Raw genomic sequence first — 23075 nt, 5'->3', positions numbered from 1 at the left:
TTGCTACGGGAGAGATGAGATGAGAGATGATTGTGCTATGCCTACTCGTTCACAAAAGAGGCAAGCGCAAGTCGAAAGCAATTGTGAGTGTAAAAATGTGCCATTCATTGAGCACTTTGTTGGTGATGTTTTGGTTAGAGGGTGAGTGTATGTACACGTAATACTAGTGCAGTGTTGTGGAGAAGAGAAAATTGTAAAGAATGTTTTGCTGTTGCCGAACTGTGGGAACGGAAAACGGCGCACTCATACGCACACATATGGTGTTGGTATTTGTGTTTATAGGTGCGCGTGTGTATATACTTACATATATATATGTATATGAATGGGCAATGTTTAAACGAAAGAATATTTCTGTTCATTTTGGTATTAGATATTGCACTTTGTGTGTGTATGTGCGCTCTGTCTACATACTATGTAAGATTTTCTGACCTTGCGCGCTACGAGACACGAACACTTACAATCAGATGGTTAGGGACTGTGAGTAACAGCAGATCGTAGAAGTGTCGACAAGACGCAAAGCCAAGAGGCAGCAGAAGTCAGCTAGGCGGCCAACAGCAGCTGGAATATGCAATGGTCGCTGGTCGCTGGTCGCTGGTGTACCGTACTGTGTGTGACGTGTTGATTGAGCGCTCAATGGTTGGTGTAAGCGACGGCTGCTCATAGTTTTTCGTCGTTCGTTGGCCTTTGGCCGTTTCTAGGTGGTGTGCTGATGAATTCTGCCGTTCAGTTGTTGGATGGTCGGTTGCCAGCTTGACGTGCTGTGCTGTGGTGCTGTGGTGCTGTGTCGTGTTTGTGCATTTGAAGTGAACAAGGTACTGAAACGACTGCGCATTACTATCAATAATTAGCGCAAAATGAGTGGAATTACAACAGAATCAATAAAAAAGTAACCGATAATGGAAGCTAATATTCGGAAAATGTTCGACATTATTTACTGTTTATTTTCAAGTATGCGAGTATAAATAGATAAATACATAAATTAATATATAGACATTTGTTCGAAGTTCGAAAATTGTGCGATTTTCCGATTTACACAAATGAATTCAATGATAAGATGGAAAAAGTCGAAAAAGTCGAAAAAGTGCTTGTAATGAGAAATAACATCTAAAATATAAAAGTGCGAAATAAAACTGGAAATAAACGCATATAATTAATAACTAAAAATGTTTGCGAACTACGCAGTTGACCAACTAGCTACGACGCGGCCGTGGAGCTTGGCGAGTGCTCAGCTAGTGTCGTTGGGGAGGAATTCGCCGATCATGCCGTTCATGGCGATGGTGTTGACAGTAATAGAGTGCAGCTCATAGCAAAAAAAAAGCCTGACTTCAGCTCAAATGCCTTTCGGTGGAGCTTTTGGTGTTTTATGCTACTGGCGCAAGAAGTGTCAGCGCCGCAGTTGTCGTATCTTTGTTTCGCCGTTTGGTTATGTGGGCACACGAAAACTATTCGTTCTGCCGAATTGTTGGTCGTTGTACGAATGTACGCTACCGAAAACCGAGGCGGATTCGGAATTTAACGACAACGAGTAATGTCGCCGAAACTTAAGTTCTTCTTTAATTGTTATTATTATTATTATTGTTAGTGTTGTTGTATTTGTAGTTGTCGAGAAGGCCAACCTTCGTCGGTATGGTTGACGACTTTATAGCGCCACTTGCGCCACTTGAACAACTAATTCAGGGCGACAGCAATAACAACAAGCAGAGTAACAATAAGAAGAACAACAATGACGACAATAATATTCGTAACAACAATAAATGAGGCTAAGACAATAAAGTGAAAATGTGAACTTTGAAACAAATGATTTTTCTAACCAATTTAAGAGGCCCGACACACGCACACACATATATACATGTATTAAAAAGACGAAACGGAGCAGTGGATTATATTTGGATGAATTTAGCCACGAGAATACATGTACATATTTACAAACATACATTGTTGGTATAACACCGAAAGCAATGACAATCTTAAAGTGGATCAATGACAGTCGTTTTTAAGTGCGACAGTGCCACGCAACTAACTGCAATGCAAACATCAGTGATTCGGTCTAGAAGTGGACAACTGAAATGTGCATTCCTGATTTAGAGCTTGTCTAACGTATACTAGTAACTTGGTGATATGACAAATTTTATATATATTTACATACTTGTAAATATCTGCTTGGAATTCGTTAGTAAAAAAAATACGCAAAAATTTCCTGCTGGGGCTGTGACGACAATGCGTACAAATTTAAATAATTTGTAAACATGATAATAGAGAGTATAAAGAAGCTCAAATGCCAAACAACAAGAACAACAACAATAATAAACAATCAGAGGAAATTAAGCAATCAAAAGTAACACAAATGTAGTCGAACAAATAATATAGAAAAGGGGAGAGCGGAAGCAGGAACGCCATCGCCGCTTTGCAAATGAAATGGAAATTGAAAAGCCCAGACAACGACAATAACAACGACAGCAACCACTTCAGCGAAAACACTTCCGTCACAATGAGTACTACGAGCAAATGAAACTAAAACAGACTTTGCACCAATTTTCAATGGCACGAGCGTCGAGAACATTGAACTATTTTCCACTTTTTACGGCGTGTATATATTTTTATGGAAAGTGTTGAGTTATATCGACGCCATCCGACTTCACCGCAAATATATGCACCTATTTAAAAAGAATAGATATAAACACACGAACCTGCACACATGCATGCCCAAAATCGTGCTTGTATGAAAACGTAAGCGATTCTAAGTAAGTGAGCAGCGGAACAGTGAACACCGAACGAAGTACTCTACAATCAGAAATCGACGAGCAGCAACAGTCAGTAACTTACTAGCAACGTCTCGTCTTCCAAAAAAAAAAACAAAAAAATAATAATAATATTATTAATAATGAAGAACGACTGAGACTGTCTTTGTTTGCAGCCGAATGGAATGGCATGAAACGGAGCCTGAGACTGGCACGGGCGTGAGGTGAGTTCTCGGCAATAAGTGTATGTTTCTAAATGTGTGTTTCTAAAGTATACGCCATCCTTAACTATGTTTACATATATAAACTTAATTACGTTCATGCATATATGTATGTAGGTATCTATGTATGCGAATATGTATGCATAATAGTGTATGTTTGCAAGTACATATATTGGTCCAATTGGCGAGCGTTGCGAACCACTCGAGATTGGTTGTGGTAGGAGGGGTACGTTGACTGAGGCGTTGTTTACGTTAGGTTGGTGGAGGACGGAGAAGGTGTAAACGATTTAGTGATATTGGCGTTGGTGACAAAATCATTCCATTGTCTTATCTGATAAAAATGCGTGAGCTTATTACATAATTTGAAAAGAGCTAAAAGTGTGAAGAGCAGGACTTTATATGAAATAAGACATGTTTACATAAAATGCGTAAATATACCATAGACGAATATTATGTATTATTATTATACCGCATGCATTCCTGGCTGCATAGCACCGCATACAGTTATTATCATTAATGCAAATACCGCTCTTTCAGCTTTGAACAGATGATTTTAGCCGTTTTTTTAACTTAACACATAGTACATAGATATATGTAAACATATGTATGCTTAAACGTGTTGTAATCCAATCAGCTGTTACGTTAAGGGGGATTCCCCAAGGTGCATAAAAATTAGAAATGTCTGCTCTCAGCTGCTATGTTGCGAGCAAAACTGTATCCAAAAAGAGAAATGACTTGCCTTTATGGCAGACATACATACATACATGTATACAAATAAAATGAGCTTTCTCCAAGCTCAAGTCAAGTGCTGCAAAATACAAAGAGCACTGTGATAAGCTCATTGAGAGGCATGTGACCAATGCATGGACGATAGACTGTTTACAATATATTACTTTTTCGAATTAAAATATGATTCTACGGCTACTTTATATTGTGCGAAGTTTCGAAGTTATCATTAGATTTTTCAGTTGTCCAAAGGCATGCAGAGGCGGACATGTAACAGCAGTGAGGTAATCAAACCTTTTATTTGATATATAATTTGCACATACAAACATACCATTCAGTGCATAATCATGCCTTCGAGCATGGAAATATAAGAGCAACATGAAAATTACAAGCTCACACACAGCTACACACACAACTGAAGATATCTGTGTAAATCAAACATTGCTTTGTTTGCGTGCAGATGAATGAATTAATTAAATGTCTCGCTACTTAAGAAAAACGATATGCGTTAAATATGATTACGCAGTGTATATGACACACATACAATTATAGACATGTATGAACTCAAATGCCAGTGTGTTGCACACTTGAGAGTACATATGTACTTATGTTGTGGAGGTAATACTGGGAGAGTGTTCCGTTGACAATGGGCGAATGAGTGCGAACGAGATAATAACTGTGTTGGTGTGTGGTTTGAGCGATGTTGCCAGATCTACTAAAATAATACTTCACTTGTCATCTTTATAAAAATAGAGGATCCTCAGTTCAATTCAATTTCTCACTCTTTGATATCGTTCGATGCACATGGGAGTCCAATGGAATGTTTAGCGTAAACATTTATGAAGAAAACGATGCTAATCGGTTTCGAAATGTTGAAATCTCAACAATTTTTTTAAGTTGTCTCGTTGGACTTTACTTAGTTAAAAATGTATATAGAATGCGTAACTTGTAAACTCATTAAAGTAGAAGCAAATGATCAACGATTGTCGATTGAAGTATTCTTGAAGCATACTTTTAGGCGCATTATGAAAATAATATTTTGAAACCTTGGACTATTTAAGCACTTTATGTTATTCCAAGCGCTTTGGATCCACTGCCAAGTAATTTGCAGACAATAACGAAATTTGCACTTGGGCATTAAATCATGATTCCTAAATACATATGTACATATGTACATTCAGAAATTTGCATAAAAACATGTATGAAAATAGGTGTACGTTCAATGTAGCTCGATATCTCAATTTGTTCATAGCACAAAATCGCTAACTCAACAGGATGGGCGTACATGCCTACATACATACATATATACAAACATATACACATACACACATGGATATATGTATAGAAAGACGTTGAGAAACCAGATTGAACAATTTCAACAATTTTGGCAATTTCAATAATACTAAGTGCTAACCATGTTGTATATAATCAGATTGTATATATATATTAGATATGTATGTGTCTTTGTATATACATATGTGTATGCATATTAGCCTTACTTTGTCTATGTTTGTATGTAAATATGCGTGTTTATGGCAGAGCTTTAGAGCGAAATGTGGAGCAAACGTTCAAATGCCTCGAGCGACTACTCTCGATGATGGCTGACTCGTTTTTACGTCCATATGTTTGCATATATTTATATGTGCATATAATATATTTGCCCATTGTCGCAAATTTAAATGCGCAATAAGTTTTTTCTATATGAAAACACTTAAAAAATTAAAACTCTATATAATAAGTATGCATATCTACTGTACACCTTCTACTAATTGATTTACAGTTACATATGAGTTAATACATAACTGAAGAAGGGCTATCTTTCTTAAGACTATTGCATCGCCTTTTGAACAACGCTGAATGCTGGGAACATCATTTGGAAGATTCTTTTGAATATTTTTTTTAATATAAAGGAGGAAAAATAACTGTAATAACTATTGCATACTTTTAGGTGGACACATCATTTGGAAATTTTTTTTCAGTATTTTTTATGGAGCCAAAATAACTGTAAGACTATTGCATACTTTTAGGTGTATTGCCGTGTTTGGGTGCTTAAGGGGCTATACCAGTGTAAAGCATGAAAAATTAGGCGATTTTCGGGAATTTTTTTAGAAGAAAGTACTCTGTTGAATGTTTCGAACTTCTTTGGACGTAATAAGTTATATTCAGCTTTATTTTATGATTTTTTTTACAAAAATATTGAAAAATAACGGAGTAATGTGCTGACTCCGAAAGTTCCAAAAAAAGTGCCCCAACTACTGACATGATTTCGGCCGAAGGAGTAGCAGAAACCAAAACAGTTTATTGAACTTAAACATATTTTCTATAGAAGGACCTATGATCTTTGAAAAATAACATTGAAAAATAACAAAAATTAACAAAATGGCGTGGTTTTGAAAAAAAATTTCGTGTTTTTAGGTAAAAAGTGGTCATTTTTTTTAATGCCAAATTGACTACCAAGCAAAAAGATCGTAGGTTATTGTATAGTAAATGTATTCAACAATACTCAGTTTCAATTTGAAGTCGATCGGTTAATTTTTTGTTGAGTGATGATGTCAGCAATTTTGAAAAATGTCGTTTGGAGAAAAACGCGTTTTAAGTTTCACTTACACTAACTCACTATATGTATATGTATGTTTGTACCTGCGAGCGGTCGCTTTTTAGAACGCTGGCATCCCACCTTGCCGATTTCACAGGATATTTTTAGAAATATATGCTATCTAAAAAGCAAAAAAAAAGAAAGTGTCACACTGGTATAGCCCCTTAAAGTTGCGAATTTCCACGTTTTGCTTGACAGTTTATACTTCAACAAGGAAGTGAAGTAAATATTGGATATGTCAGAATGAATGCTTTGCTTTCCGACTGCTGCTTGGCAAAGTTTAAATGTTCAGAGTAGCCTCACATAAAAGCAAATATCAAACTTAACCGTCAATGCGAAAGTCTGAAACAAAGCGAAGCAAAAGCTGAATGGAAATCACCCATAAATAATTTCTAATAACCATCCTCCGCCAGTGCATTTCGCTTAAAGGCGGATATTCAGCGCTGCTTAATCTCAATGGCATGGCAATTCAATTCACTTTCTCCGCAAATACTTTGCCATATCAATGATACCGCACATTCATTGAGTATTTTCATTGCCTATAATGCTTAAAAATGAGTTAAGATTTACTCTGTATTTGAATGTTGAATGAAGCTAAAGCTGCAAATTACAGTTATAAGTTATCGTATAAGTATATACTGTATATGTACTACTGACGCAATAGGATTAACCGAACTTTTGTTTTGTTTATTATTGCATTAAAATTCGTATTACTTACGTATTACTTATGTATTGTGTTTGTTGCTTTTTTAGTATTAATTTTTTTTATGAAACTGTTTATTTCACTTCCCTTCAATTTGCTATACAAATTTTATGCCTCCACTTCGATGACGCACATATCAAGAGGCAGCCTTGTAATGTTTTGACGTCATTTCATTGAGACTTTTTCACTTTTTATGTGAAATTTCACCTTTTATAATATCGACCCTGAGGCGGAAAATGAAGATGGGAGGCAAATACAAAATTTCAATGTAAATAAGTGCAAATGTAAGCAGCAAATAAACACATATATGTATTTATTTGTATAGATATCTGTATATCTATCGCCAGGAGTAGTGCAGAAAAAGTTACAATGGAAGTATGGTGTTCCGATTTGTAGAGATTTATTTATAAACAGGTGAAAATGCTAAACAATTCACTTGTGCTCCCACTTATTTATGGATAAATATTGGTTTGTGTAGCTAAAAATGTATTATTCATGGTATGAATGGGAGCAAATTCAGTATTGTCAATAAATGCCAACAAACACAGCCTGTCTTCTTGGCGTACTTTCAAACTTTAAAAGCACGTCTCGCCGTTTTTGACGCATTTATCTAATTGGTTGAGTGCTGTGGAAAGGAACTAATGTCAGGTATAAATGTGGAGGCACTAATTCAGTTTGGAACTAAGATACATCGGTTATATTTGGACCTTATAACGTATTTTTCGGTAGTGACATAGCTCTTCAGTAAGGTTCGCCATTTCATCATGGAAAGATATACGATCCAACAACGAGTCAGCATTATTAAAATTTATTACTGAAATTTGGATTCAGTGGCTTCAACTTTAAGCGCGTACGTCAAAATGTTGCCGTGCCAGTGAGACGCATCAATTGAGGAGAACTCAAATCAGTCTCTCACACGTCGTTCTCAAGCGTTTGACATCTCAGTGAGACGTCGTTGTAGCGAATTTTGCAAAATCATCTTGGCCTACAACCTTACAATATCAAATTGACGCAAAAACTGAAGCCGCTTGATCACCAGAATCGTCGTAAGTTCGTGAATTGGGCTGATCAAGAACTTGAAAATGGTCCGGATTTTCATCGAAAAATCATCTTCAGTGATGAGGCTCATTTCTGGCTGAATGGTTTCGTCAATAAGCAAAATATGTGTTATTGGTCAGTGAATCACGAAAAAATTACGGTTTGTTGAGGTTTATGGGGCGGCAGCGTCATTGGGACGAACTTCTTCCGTGATGATCAAGACCGGTACGTTATAACCGAATATTTTTGGCCTGAATTGGATGATATGAACTAGGACAATATGTGGTTCGGACAGGACGGCGCCACAAGCCACTCTGCGAATTTCACAATCGATTTATTGAGAACCAAGTTTGGTGAACATGTTATCTCACGAAATGGGCCAGTTAATTGGTCGCCTCGGTCGTGCGATTTGACGCCGTTCGACTATTTCCTGTGGAGCCACGGTCTATGCCAACAAGCCAGCGACGATTGATGAACTTCCTACGGTTATCAAACGTGAAATTGCAGCAGTATCGGCCGATTTATGCTTGAAAATCGTCGAAAATTGAGTTCAGTATCTGCACTTCTGCAAGCGTGTCCGTGGTGGTTTTGCAAAAGAAATGGAGTTTCATAGATAATGGCTTCGAATGTTTTTTCACAGGAATATAGAATTTCGGTGATTTGCCGAACGTACTTTTGTAGCGTTCTTATTGAAAACCCCGACAACTTCAGCCACCGTTACAACGCTAAGGAAAAAAAAAGCGAAATAAGAATAATAGATCTTCGGACCTAAGGAAATAAGCGAAATAAGAATAATAGATCTTAGGATCTAAGAAAATGAGCGAAAAAAGGTATAACAGATGTCCGGTCATAAAACTTTTATCATCTTATGATGAATATAAACGAGAATGACATGAGGTTTTGCATTTCCGTCCCAGAATCCTCTTTAAAGCATTAATATGTTGCGATATACATACAAATATTTATATTGCTCGAATGTCTTACATACCGTTATTGTTTTATCTCAGGAGTTTTGTCGCAAATACGAATTTCTCGCAACTATAACTGTTCTGTCTAAAGTCTGCTGTTAATCACGCAAAAAAACATGCTACGGCGGAAGTGGAAGTCCGCTAATGTTCCGATTACGCACTCACATGCACTCATATGTGTATGTAAGTATGTATACACAATATATACGGGTGTTGTGTGCGTTGGCAGTTGAAACCCGTGTCCGGCAGCGATGTTTCTTCTGCAAGCATGCACAAATTAAGAAAACTAACTATAAAAATCGTACTCGTTTTGTTACTTTGCCGGAATTGTATTCGTAATTTCAATTACTTGTACGGTGGAGAAGCGATTGTTGTTGTTGCTACACTTTTTATGGACAATTTGTTCCCATATCGAGCTAGCTATTGTTGTTGGGCAACTTCCTTCCTGTGAAGTAGTATGTAGCAAAAAACTTACTTGAAAGAGTGTGCTTTGTCCGATATGAGTGTATGCGCATGCGTATGTTGCAACTACTTACATTTTCACTTTGCTTCACTTTTCGTTGCGGCTTCTGTTTCTATTTCTATTTCTATTTGAAGCGCATTCGCGTTTCCACTTCCCAAACTGCTTGCTTTGCCTTTAATGCATCTGCTGCTCCGCTTCCATTTCGCTTCATTTCGTCACAAAAAAGTACAGAAAACCAAGAGCTCACTCACACGCACATATATACACTACATATATTACTTTGTGTGTGTGTGTGTTTTGCTGGCTGTCACAGCTGTACGTACCGTATGCGCGTATATTACGTAACCTGCAGTGCATTCCAATTACAAGCATGCGTGTGCAACCAAATGCTCACAACACACAAACGTTGTATGTAGAAAAGCGCCGATATATTATTTATATAAACTTCATAGCTACCCATGTAAATGCCAGCATTTGTGACAACACTCGTCTCCATGAATTGTGTGTACCATATTTCCTCCAAGCATGGCCACCACTGGCAGCGACAGTGAAACGCCGCGTCGCAGAGCTGAGCAAGCACTTGGATGTCATGCGACGCACAGAGGTGCTGGCTGCAGTTTGCTTCCCATCGTCTGAGCAGTTGTGTGAGTATTTTCATGTTGCCTCCATGAGTGGTGACGACGGAGGAGGCCACTTCCTTTCGCGCTTCATTTCTCCGCGAACTGTAAACAGCGTGTGCCTTCCCCGCGGGCATGCCGCTTGTTGTTGACACGGCGTCCATTGCTGTTGTTATTGCAGCAGTGTACCGCACTGGTGGCAGAGTTCACTTCCGTTGCCGATTTTATTGCCGTCGTGTTGCTGTGGTCGTTGTTGTGATCGGTTTGCTATCATTGCTCGCTGGATTATGGGGTCTTCAAATACAAATACACATAAATGCTCCACTATACTGTTGTGTGTATGTATATATGTGTATATATGTATGTACATTTATGCATAAACGCTCATAAGTAGTAGCTTGTAGGTGTTCCAATCGATTTATGTGTGCGTGGCTATGTGAATTTGTTTGTTGTTTAATTCATTCATGAATTCATGTTTCGCCGTCTCCATTGATAAAGCGAAGCGTCGCGACTGGATTGGTGTCTGATTACTGGCACCTCTGTGTTTATAAGTACGCGCTTATGTATATGCGCATTAGGGTTGTTCTTAAATGTGGCGGATATGTGCCAGCTTTAAACATTTAAATGTCAACTGCGGTTGGTGTTCGGAAATGGGGGCAATACGGTGAAGATATCGAAGTCATATAAGAGCACGTAAATGCACTCAGTCTAATGCCTACGTGATTTTTTTTGGAAATGAAGTGCAATAACATTTATCTATATTAAATGTGTCGAAATATTTACACAGCGTAATCACTGAAAATTCCTGAATGTTCCCCCAGTGGGATCAGATAATATCAGACTTTTGACTGTCACATTGACAAAATGAGCTCGTCGAACGTCCATTCATAATTAAATTCGAAGTTAAATGAAAGGGTGGGTGAATTCATATATTTGTTCCGAGGGCCAGGTAGACTTTTACGCAGTTATTTCGACATCATGAATTTATTAATTGGGTTAGCAAACAAGATAAGCCTTGCAGGTAGTGCTAGTCTCACCGAAAGTGTCAAATTTGGAGAAGAAGTCGTCACTCAGTCATTATGGTATATTTTATGTTCATATGTGTGTACTCACGGCTGATTGCTGCAATCATGCTTGCACGACACACATACACATGCGCTTATTTTGTATTAAATTGCTAGTTACTCAATGAATTCATTCACAATTGCACTTTTCCCACAATATGAATGCGACATATTGATTGTGCTGATTTGTATGTACTTCCTATGCGTACCTTTACATGGGGACTCCTTTGTCGCGCATTCTCTTTTGATGTCACTTTGTGCGTTCACACGAGGAAAAAGAGTCCAGCCACTTGAGTCGATTTTTTTGTCTTTATTTTCACAAAATTTTCGCAAATGTTTGTGCAGTTCGGCTACGCGACACTTAGAGCGTGGCTCATTTTATGTTGGCCACATATTTTGCTTAAAAGAAATTACCAGCAATGTGGAGGAGAAGATTATGTTTTAAATCGCTATTAATATTTTCAAAGAAATACTTAAGACGAAAACTGCCTAGCTCATCAGAATGAATTGAATATCCGCTAATGATATCTTCAAGGCCAAATTTATGACGAGAATTTCCGATTTTTTGGGAGGTATTCAAATCCCGTCATTTTGTTACTCTCTAGCAACGAACTGTTACGAAAAAGAACACAAAGAGTGCCACGTGAGCATTTGAGGCACGGTCCTTTCATCTTTTATCGTCGCCGCCTGTCCCACAAAAACCGATTTGGGCGACAAAGGAGTCCGTGTGTGAATTGGTAATTATAGACACACTTACCATACATGCATACATATGTACATGAACTGTTTGCCTTACACATAACATTTATGTTTGCTTTCGTTTCATTTTAGTGCACTCTTATCTGTAAATCGCGATCTACACCGACTCGACACCAATCCACACGAATATCGAACACTCGCACACACGCAATCAGCGATGACACCGTTTTACGAATTCGCTCCGCCGCTTTTGCGTTTATTGAATGGGATAAGTACATCGCCATAAACAGATATTGTATGGAGCTGCAAGCAAGCACCCCAAAACGAAAACAGAAACCGAAAAAAACTGGAAATTTTCAAAATGAAAACAAACATTGTGGAAGCAAAGCGCAGCTGATAAGCTGGAGGTACCCACACGCTGTTCCGTCACCATCTGCAGCCAGAACACTTCGGGTCAATACTCGTGGTAGCGCCCAATGCTCCTCCGGACAGTTGATTACCCCATACCCCATCATTGTCGGGGTTTTTATGCCGTTGTTGTTGTTTTTTTCAAATGGCTGGGTGAGTGTGCCACCACTTCCGGTGTTAAAGTATTTTTAGATTTCACTATACATTTACACATAATTCGTACTTACACACGTACATACATACACACACATGCGTGCACATATTAATATGTGCTGCCTTTTTGCTTCCGTTTCATGCGCGTGCTTAAAAAGTATGAATGAATTACTTATTCGCTGCTTATGTGGTCTCTTTGCACATAACGAAGTGCAAGCACTGACACACACGCACCTACATAAATATCAACGCGCATACGGATCATGCTGTGAAAGAAACTGTTTGTAGTTGCTTTGCTTAAAGAATTTAATTAGGAACGACCGTCAGAGCAGTTGCCTGACCCGGTCATAGTTTGTTATGGGATTCGATTTAGAGTGAAATTTATGGTTTGAAAATGTCCAAGAATATAATAGATTGGGTATATTAAATAAGTAAGTCTACATACAAGGACTATACAAGTATAGTTGATTCTTTGGATTTGCTCATATCTGAAAAAACTTTCTAAACAGGGTTTATTAAGGGGCTACATGGGTTTCCTCAGGTAAAAAACAGCCTCTTTCAACAATTTTTTTCCCATATAAAAAATGAAATATATTATTTGAACTTTTTATTGTTATAAACATGCACTATTAGCAAAGAAATTCTAAAATTTTTGGAAAAAAATATTTTAAACTCGGCCATTGCGACGTCATTTCCGGTAACCTCTCGGAAAACAGATGCGCCCGCGTTGGCAGGACAACTTCTTACAGGATCAACTAAAGTGAAAAAATTTATGTGTTTTAGTTGAAACCTTAACTTAGAACTTAGTACATAGGAAAGAGTTACTGAAAGTTGGATTTTTGTTGGACATTTTTACAAAAAAAAAAATCCCTCATCCAAGTCTTTGAGAATTGTATCTCAAAGACCTGTGTAAAATTTCATGAAGATTCGTTGAGTAGTTCTCGAGAAATCTTACCAACCGACTTCAAAAACACAGTTTCGAGAAAAACGCGACTTCGCGACTAGGCTCCTTAGCCTCGAACGGACAAGTTCTCAAGGCTGTATCTTCCAATGTATTACTCGGATCAATTGAAAGTTTAGGACAATATTCTAGGGGGGTTGTAGAATTTAATAAGACAATAAAAATTGAACATCGTAAACCCATCTAACCCATGTATTACGTATCCACAGTAGTGCGAGGATTGTTGTCTTCAACAGCAGTATACTAAAATTCGCTTTACGAGTGGATATCGATTACCTACCTTTTCTGCGGTAGGTGGGTCTGCATTCGAAATTTTGTATATACTATACACATATGTTTTCGATTAGCGTCAATACTTAGCATAATATGTTAAAATACAATATCTGAAAAAAACATTTCAGTTCAGACGTCTATAGCATTTAGCTACCAGACAAATTACCGATGGAAATCAGGATAAAGATTTTCGTAAAAGATCTTATTTTATTAGGTAAACTGAAATCGACTTGAAAATTGTTTACACCAAACAAAGTGTGTAGAGAAAATTAGCAAAAGTTTTTTTTTTGTGCCAAAAACGGTATTTCAACAGTTAATACACAATTTAACTGCATTCATAAGCAAAATATTCATACTAAGCTGTGTTGCTCAAATATTTTGACATGCCGCGTTTATTAATGGAAATATAAATACTCAGAATCGTACACCACACATACATACATACGTTTTGAATTTGCAACAATTTTGGTTTATTCGCCCAATTAGTTAAAATGGATATTTCGAGCATAGAATTTTCTTTCGCTTTACACAAACGCTTATGCGAGCATATGTATGCGTGTGTACATATGTATATATTCGGTATTTTAAGACTAAAAATGTTTCATTTCGTCTGCGCTGTAGATAGCCGCATGTCTGCGACTGAAACAGTCTGAAAATGTAGGACAAACGTCATTGACGCGACCACAGACGCCTCTGTCGACACCGTCTGAAGCGGTAAAGGCGCATGAGAAATGAGTGGAATGTCCACACGCTGAAACCACTGAAACAAAAGCCAAAGTGAAAACAATTTGAAAATCATCGGCTGCTAATCACGCGTCCTCGTGGACTTTTAACGTGGACGCACAGACATGATTACGCATATTTAAGTGAATTAAGGGTATGTTTGTAATTATTTAGGTATCAAATATGAAGTTCTCTAAGTTTCAAGACCCTTTATATAATTTGGAAAATTTCCTATTCAATGTCTTCTAATGATCTTCAAAAAATCGTACCTTCAGTGTTTAGAAGTCATTAATTTTTTTAACAACATTTGCTTCGACACTTGAAATTTATATTGTCTAATGATGTGTTCATGTAGTTAAATTAATATTTTTTGTAATTTGGTTCCCAAAGCTGAGTTCTTATAAGTTGAAAGTTTTTAATTTCTCATGAAAATTTCCAACTTAAAAACTGTGTCAACGCAGTCCACGACAAACGTTTAAATTAATTCAATTCTACAAATGTTAACTATTTTAAATTCTAATTAACGTCACTGTTTCCATTTCTTAATGTTTCATTTTATGATTTGTGTTAAAATTTTGAGCAAAGCTGTCAATTAAATCGAAAAGGGGGCTCCCAAAAATGCGAACTCAGAGCTGCTATCTGATTTTTCGATTACTTAAGCTTCAGTAGTCTTCTACGAAGTAAAATCATGTTTTAGCATTTAAGACAGGCATACCGACAACTGTAATACAGTAGTCTTCCGCGATGGGAATGTAGGTTTGGTTAGGTTAATCTGGTAGGCCAACAAGCCACGCATAGACCAGTTTGGTTCTTTGTGATACTAGATGGAGTTCAGTTTCTCGGTCCAGGAGTAGTAGTTATCCTTAAGGATGTCTGCGCTTAACGCGAATTTTAACAAACTCTGCCGTCTCACTATCGATACCTTCTCCAGTGTATCATACCGTGGGGATCCCAGATGCTTACAGCATAGTCTTGCTAATGAGGAACAAGTGCACAAGAGATGATCCATTGTTTTCCTGGTGCCCTGCTCTAGACATTTCCTGCAGTCTTCTAGTTCTGTAAGCACCATTCTGCGACCAGGAGTCGCCTCTAGACAGTGACCAGTTAACATTGCCGATAGGAATGTAAGTTTCGGATTATAGTATTGGTGTATTTACGGAGTAACGGGTGTAAAATAATTAATCCGGGTGTGAAATGTGTGGAAGATTGTGTATTTGTGCTAAAATTTGACCGTTTCTGGCTGCAAATTTGGACGACTGATGATTTTTTAATAGGCAATATGGGCAATGGATTCGTAAATTTTTGTTTCTCAGCACATATGTATATAAGACATGAACGTGCAATTGTTGTTGTTTTATGAAGTCTTTGTGTCATAGATAAATGAGTGAGGATTGCACCGCGACTTAAGGTCTATTGTGGCCTTGATTATGTCATGCTTTGACCGCTTTTCGTTCCATATAAACTCTAGATGCCTTACCGATGCTGCAGAATAATAAGGGAGAAACGATGCCGCTGTGGGGAAATGCACCGAGCTGCGACTGCGATTAAAGGTGATATCTGTTGCAAACACAAATGCAACTCTGACTCGGCATTTTTTATCGTTGAAGTATTACAAATAGCGAAGCGTCGTTATTGTAGATTTGGGATTATCTACAGCTCATATACTCATATACATATATGTAAGTATGTGCATATGATTGTCTGTAAGTAAATCTGTATGAGCACTTAGTGCAGCGCTAAAGAAGTACAGCTATACAAAACGACCAATGGGACGTATCGGTGGAAGCGCAGGCGCCAGCAACACAATGCAACGCTTGATTAGATCGTCGATGCGCTACAATGGGAGCATTAGGCAAAGATATCTACTAGACACAGCGATAGCGTGGGTACTACAAATGCAAAGCTACTGAGGAGGCGGCTAGGGTGTGGAGCTTGGATGAATGGAAAACAGTTAATGAGTTCGGTCCGCGTCTGCTGCCGGAGATTCATTTGCGCTATTTGTGTGGCTGCATCTGTACAGCAGCCATATACACACACATGCATATATGCATACAAGCGCAAATGGGTATTTATGAAGACAGTTGATTGTGTGAGTATCTGCGCTTGTGTGTGATGTTGTGGATGTGGGTTAAATTTTATGAATGAAGGCGTTCGTGTAAATGCATATGCGCACATGTGTACACATGCACTCGCTTGCATCCATAGAAGTGTGAGTGATCGCAAATTGCCAACAGTGCGAGCAAAGTGCTGTGTACGGCGACTGAAAGCCCGAAGCGCCACCTACACATGCAAACATATTAGTGTCTTTTTGTAATCACGCATATGTGGATCTGCATGTGTGTAGGAGATGCATATGTGGGTCTAAATCTACAGTTGTATGAGTTGCAATGCTCTTTAAGTATTTTCAATGAAGAGTAATTGTAAGCGAAGAGTAAAGCGAGCACATCAACACAGATGTGTAAGCGTAGTATTTATACGGATACTAATATATTGCTGCATTTTATTTGCCAAAAGAATGCGCCTGTAAGTAAGAGTTACCGATTTGTAGAGCACAATGTTGAATGAGCTAAATGTTCACTTTTTTAAACTCTTGCAACATGTTGCTATAGAATATAATAGTTTTGTTAACCTAACGGCTGTATGTACCATCTAAAACTAATCGAGATAGATATAGGGTTATATAACTATAAATTATATATCGAGACGGAGTAAAAATTAGGCGTGGCACCGCCCAGTTTTAGGTGAAATCACATATCTCGGGACCTACCCCATCGATTTCGATTAAATTTAGTCCGTAAAATTCTTCTCACGTTCCTACTTCCCATATGGCGTATTTTAAATTCCATTTCAATCTCTAGCTTTCCAAACGAATATAACGGGATAAAAATTTGGGCGGATAATGGCTTTAGAGACAAAGTATGATCAGAAATTGTCTAAATTTAACCAAAACTGCTCAACTCCCTGGACACTGAATATGTAGACCCAGTGGTTATAGCTGACTTTTTACCAAAAATGTCGGTCAGTGTGTGAGATATAAGTATAATTGAAATTCAGTGATAATCTTTCCCTGATAATAGTGTATCTGTGTGTGAAAAATCCGCCCTCTTATACATTACATAAAGGTTTTCGAACTTCCAGGTGATTTTATACCGCATATATCAACCAATATGTGAGTTATCTCCTTGAAAATCAGAGATCATGTTTTTACTCATGCCAATGTATCTTTGTGCCTAAAATAGATAAAATTGGGCGAAAATTTCACCTAGTCCCCATACAACTAATATCAGGATTTTCGAATATCCGGGTGACTTTATTCCATATGATTGGTGATTGTATGTAAGGTACCTTAATGAAATCCAGCTAAAATTTTTTTAGTATATGCCCTGTTAGTAGTATGTGGTATTGATACTTAATATAAAGTTTTGCCAGCACCTGAAACACATTCTTGGTCTTTAATCTTTGCAAGTTGCAAGAGTATAAAATGTTTGGTTACACCCGAATTTAGCCCTCTCTTACTTGCTATATACACATACATTTAATTATACAGCATATGTAAAGTGACAAAATCTTCTTGATTTTGAGATTTCACTGCTTATAGGGATCGTTTCCCAAACCGAAATCGGGGGCTAAAGATAACTCAAATTGTTTTCTAAAAATATTAGTTAAAGTCGAAATATGTATACAAATGTGAATATTAAGCATAAAATTAAAAGGGTGCTTCAGTTAATATGTTAAGAACCTTTTTTCTGTTAAATAAAAACAGAAAAAGGGATAATGTTAACGAGGCTCAATGCAATCAGCGCCCTCACTAATTGAGACATATTTTTATTTAAGTAAACATTTTTTATGATATTAAAATTTCATAAAATTTATTTATACGTTGGTTGTCTCTCAACACAGCGCAAATCAACACGCACTCATCAGTAACCACCTAATGCGTCAATTTATTTGACACCTTCATGCTTAAGGGCACTTGCTACAAACTAATTGCAATTACAGTTTGTTTGGCCATAGAAGATGAGTTGCCTGCAGAGCCATTTATATCTCACATAATTTATATACTCCTCACTCAGATCAAAGTATTCGCTTTGATTACAATGCACCTGCTGTTTGTTATGATTGCACTTTTCGAAAACTTCAAAACGAAAACGAAACGAAAACGAAGACCACCCCGGTAAAGACGCCGGATGCATTGATCTGTTGGCGGTGTTCGTAATTAACCTCCTGGCAGGTGGGGCATTGTGCTCCATAGATAAACAATGGCGTGAATCAGCGCACATGCATGCCGGGTATATGTGTGTGTGTGTGGCTATTTGCATCAGCTGTCCGTTGGTGAAGTCAGCTGCTTCCAAAAGTGGTTCAACTTATGTAAAGGTGTTTGTCTGGGAGCGTATGTGCGTGCTTATATACGCGGATGATGTCAGTGAAAGCAGTTGAAGTAATAGAAGACAGCAGCAGCGAAAAAGCTTACAACAATGCAAACACGCAAATGTCTGTATGTTCGTCCCAATGTAAGTAGCTGCAAAATGTTATGAGCATATAATTCGCACATTTGTTGCCAACCACTTACTTATCTGACGAATATTGTATCTATATGTATATGCATGCATACAGCTGTGGACAGAGATTTGGTGCATTTGCATTCATAATTAGAAATATTACTGTTATTTATAAGAGAGTGATATTTCCATGAACTTATTAATGTTCGCAGGTGGACTGGTATATGTTGTCCTTTGTGAAGTCATAGAAAATAAGAATTCCTGTGTTCGAAATTATAAATTTGCAAAGGCACTTAATTTCAACACCCGCCAGTTCGGTGGGATGGCTGAAGGTATACGCTCTCAAGTGTTTAAGTCTTGACGTCCCGTACGCGGGACAGTCAAGAATAAAGTGTTGAGTTATTTCTAACACATCTTCTTCTGCAGATCTTCAGACTTCTGATAAGATTCCCAACCTTAAAGCATGTGCGTGAATAGGGCAATGATCTATTAAAAGCTTTAGAAGAGAGACTAGCCTTACTGAGGACAAAGAGATCGCTAGATGTCTTGCGATCAATCTTGGGCCAGAAGGCTTTCGCGACTGCGCAAGTACTGATGGTGGTCAAGCGTTGGCCAAGCTTCCACGAAGCCCAGCTATCCAGTAGTAGAACACAAGAGGATGCGGGAAGTCCGAACCGCTCCCATTCTACAGATAGTTCTAGGGTGCCTTTCCTTGCTAGCTCATTAGCTTTGCAATTACCTGCGATTCCGCTATGACCCGGCACCTATACCAAAGACATTCGATGCTATTGATAGCGAGGTTAGGCACTCTTCGACTAACCCTGAACGCACTGTAAATGAGTTCAAGGCTAGTATCGCCGCTCTACTATCTGAGTGAATGGTCACTTCTCTACAGGAGGCCGCACTCTGGAGCAGCAAATCTACTGCTACCTTGTTGGCTACAACCTCAGCAGAAACTATCGGGAATTCTTCATGTAGTCTGGAAGTCTGAAACTGGAGTTGATGGAGAGTTCCTAACAGTAAAAACCTTCACCAACCTTCCCCCAAGCTTTGACCCATCCGTAAAGAAACTCACTGCCCCTCTACTCCAACGGCTTTTTCCCACCCATAGCTCCCCTCTTAGTATACTATTATATGTATATGGGCAAACCTCCAGAGTTCGTTTTGGCGGCTCCATGATCTAGGTGATCCGGTACGCTATCAAAATGTGGAGGATATCAGAGTATTCACATACGCGCTCTTTCAAGAACCCAGATTCTCTGAATCTAATATCCACTTTCGCGGCATTATGGATAACTTTGCGTGATATACTAGGGAACGATGTTATGTCAGTAAATTGAATATTTATGCAAGATAACGATCCAAGCATACAGCAAAAGTAGCAAAAAACTGGCCTGGGCAAGACAAAAAATCCACTTCTCAATTGGCCAGCGTAAAGTCCTGATCTAAAACCGATCGATAACTTGTAGAATGACGTCAACATACATATATATGATATAAATCGCCTTACAGATCTTCTAAAGTGCACTATGCTTGTCCAAGTCAATTTTGACTTAATAATGTAAACTGACCTGAAGTTTTATTAAAAGAAACTAAATACTTGATTTTTTAGTTTTTAGTGAAGTAATAAATAGTTTTTGTGCACTGTAACGGTTTAACTTTCTTTAAATGTAACGTCATTAAGTATTGCTTCCCACAATAAGAAAGTGCGCTAAATCGCTGCCCAAAGCTGTATGTACATACATACATACATATATATATGCATAGTTGCACGCACACAAGCTTACATTCTGTGAAAATGAGTGAGTGGGAAGTGGACTTGTTTGTATGTTTGGTGGGTTCGTTAGTTGGCGAATTATGGAATCGTGTAAAAATTTTTATGAATGAAATTCACGCGAGTTCAATGAACCAAGCTTTAGCTCTATGCGCATATATGTAGCGAGCGTGTGTACGTGATCGCATTCACATGAAGGTTTGTATGTTTCGCATGCATGTCTGCGCACAATCGTATATATACAATATACAAACATACATGCCTGTAAATACATACATATATGTATGTAACCAAACGTTTCATTCATACTTCGCACATAAAGCCAACATTGTTAACATTGTTATTGTAGTCGGTTGTTGTCACCGATTATGGTGCATAATGAATACTTAATAATTAGGTTTGCATGTATGTAGGAGATTGTGTGGAGCCAAGCTATATAGTGCACCATTGCTATTCTCTATATGGATAATTATTGAACCAATACTTGCGCGTTTGTTATAGTTGCCAATATGCACCCACACAGCGGCGGAGAGCAGTCAACTGCACATTGGCCGACAACTGCCAGACGTCTGCACAAACCGCACAGTGCAATGGAGCGCCACAAACAGTTAATTCGCATGAAAGAATTCTTAGCTCTCAATGTGGACGTATGTGGCTAACATCGTCTCTTTGACGCTGGCGTGATTTAATATTACAAATGATGCTGCTATCTATATCTTTTTGTGTGAAAAAGATTTTTTTTATATTCACAGCAAAATGGAAATCCCAACAAAATGCAACTTCTTACAAGCAAGACAACCTCACGAATATCAACCCGGAGAATATTAGAAGAGTTAAGGTCCGTTTATGCGAAGCAAATGTGGATGAACAGTTAAAATTCTTAAGGTAAGCACACAATTTTATTTTATATTTGTTTAATTATTTATTTATTTTTTTGAAATTCAAAAAAGGAAAAAGCTCTTCGCATGTTTTTATAATATAAAATTAATTAAATATTTCCTCATTAAATATTTTGCAAAAAAAAAATTTACATGAAATACTTTCCATTGCCCTCGTTCCATATGAATAAAATATTAACCAAACAATTGCAAGCAATTATGTGTGTATGTGTGTTTGCGCCATGCAAAGTGCACACTGTCATCGTTATCGGCGTCATTGCCGTCATCGGTGCATTCATCGTCACGAGCACGACTATCAGCAGCAGGCATTGCATGCATGGCGACGTCACCGCTGGCATTGCCATTATTGCTCCAACAACACCAACGTCATCATCACTGCACTTCGTATCCGCTATAATTACAGACACACAAATACAGGCGCACATTTACGCTCACTTCGAAGGCATTTCATTGCGGTGTTTCTCTGTGCTGTTAGATAAAATTCTCAGACCTTGTTTGGTTATTGCGCACGATTATTTGCTGCATTAAATGATTTTGTTTTTATTATTGTCGCTGCCATTGTTGCTAAACATTAGTCTGTCTGGTAAGCATGTAAGAAAATTGATTCAATATAAAATGTGCACACACACACGCGGTATGCAGGGCATGATTATAGTTCCGAAGTGCAGGTATGTACATATATACTCAGAAAAAAATTTTAGAGATGTTAATTTCAAAAATTAAATACATATTCCTTCACTTATTACTTTTACGTAAAGGAGATGCATATGAACATTTATAGCGTTACTCATACGCCGGGTGGCACAAATTTCTTCGTTGTTCTTCACATAATAGTTGTCTGTTTAAGTAATCCTGGATAATACAATAATTAAATAATATTTCAATACTACACTTAGACTTTGTTGGAACATATGTATGTATATACATATTTACATAAAGCCAATTATTAAAGTAAAACAGCTAATGAATTTTTGGAAAAGAGCTACTCATATTTTGGTGAAAATACATTTCATTACTACAATTTGCATACTCAACTGCACACGAGTGCATATGCTGGCGTCGGCGTGCATGCGCTATCGTACCCGATGGAGCTGTCATGCATAAAATTGCAGAGGGCATAATTTGCGTAATACCCTTTTAACATTTTCCCCGCCTTTGGTGAGCATAAATTATGGGGGTCCATTTCGAGTGAGTGACTGCGGCATGGCCCAGAGCACTGCACACCGAAGTAACGTTAGTTGAATCAGTTGAGTGAAGCTAACGGTTATTTTCGACCGCAGTATGTTTGGCTTATATTCAATAACTTCAGGTTATAATAGAATATAACACAGTGGTGGTGTTAATTTATATCTGGTTCACTGCTTTTAAAATACCTGCCATGTGAAGTTCTGCGAGTGTGACTATCAGCTATTTTGTACAACACCTTTCAATATACACACATACTTATGCCTATTTTAGTCTCTAAGGTACATATGTATAAGACTTTAATGCCCTCAATACCATTAAGATATCGCAAGCTTACTTCACGCATTTCATGCTCGTCCGATGTATA

At 37.8% G+C, this 23075-nt stretch overlaps 1 long non-coding RNA gene across 1 annotated transcript; it reads left to right on the top strand.

The window, feature by feature from the left end:
- The first annotated feature begins 579 nt into the window (after positions 1–579).
- On the top strand, positions 580–21495 carry LOC120779090. Its single transcript, XR_005705605.1, has 3 exons — positions 580–2962; positions 11966–12394; positions 21377–21495. It is a non-coding gene; the product is annotated as an uncharacterized LOC120779090 (long non-coding RNA).
- The last annotated feature ends 1580 nt before the right edge of the window (positions 21496–23075 follow it).

This window comes from Bactrocera tryoni, chromosome 5 (genome assembly GCF_016617805.1).
Source record: "Bactrocera tryoni isolate S06 chromosome 5, CSIRO_BtryS06_freeze2, whole genome shotgun sequence".
Taxonomy (NCBI): Eukaryota; Metazoa; Arthropoda; class Insecta; order Diptera; family Tephritidae; genus Bactrocera; species Bactrocera tryoni.
Note: the sequence above shows the minus strand (reverse complement) of the source record. Positions and strands in the feature narration are given on the sequence as shown.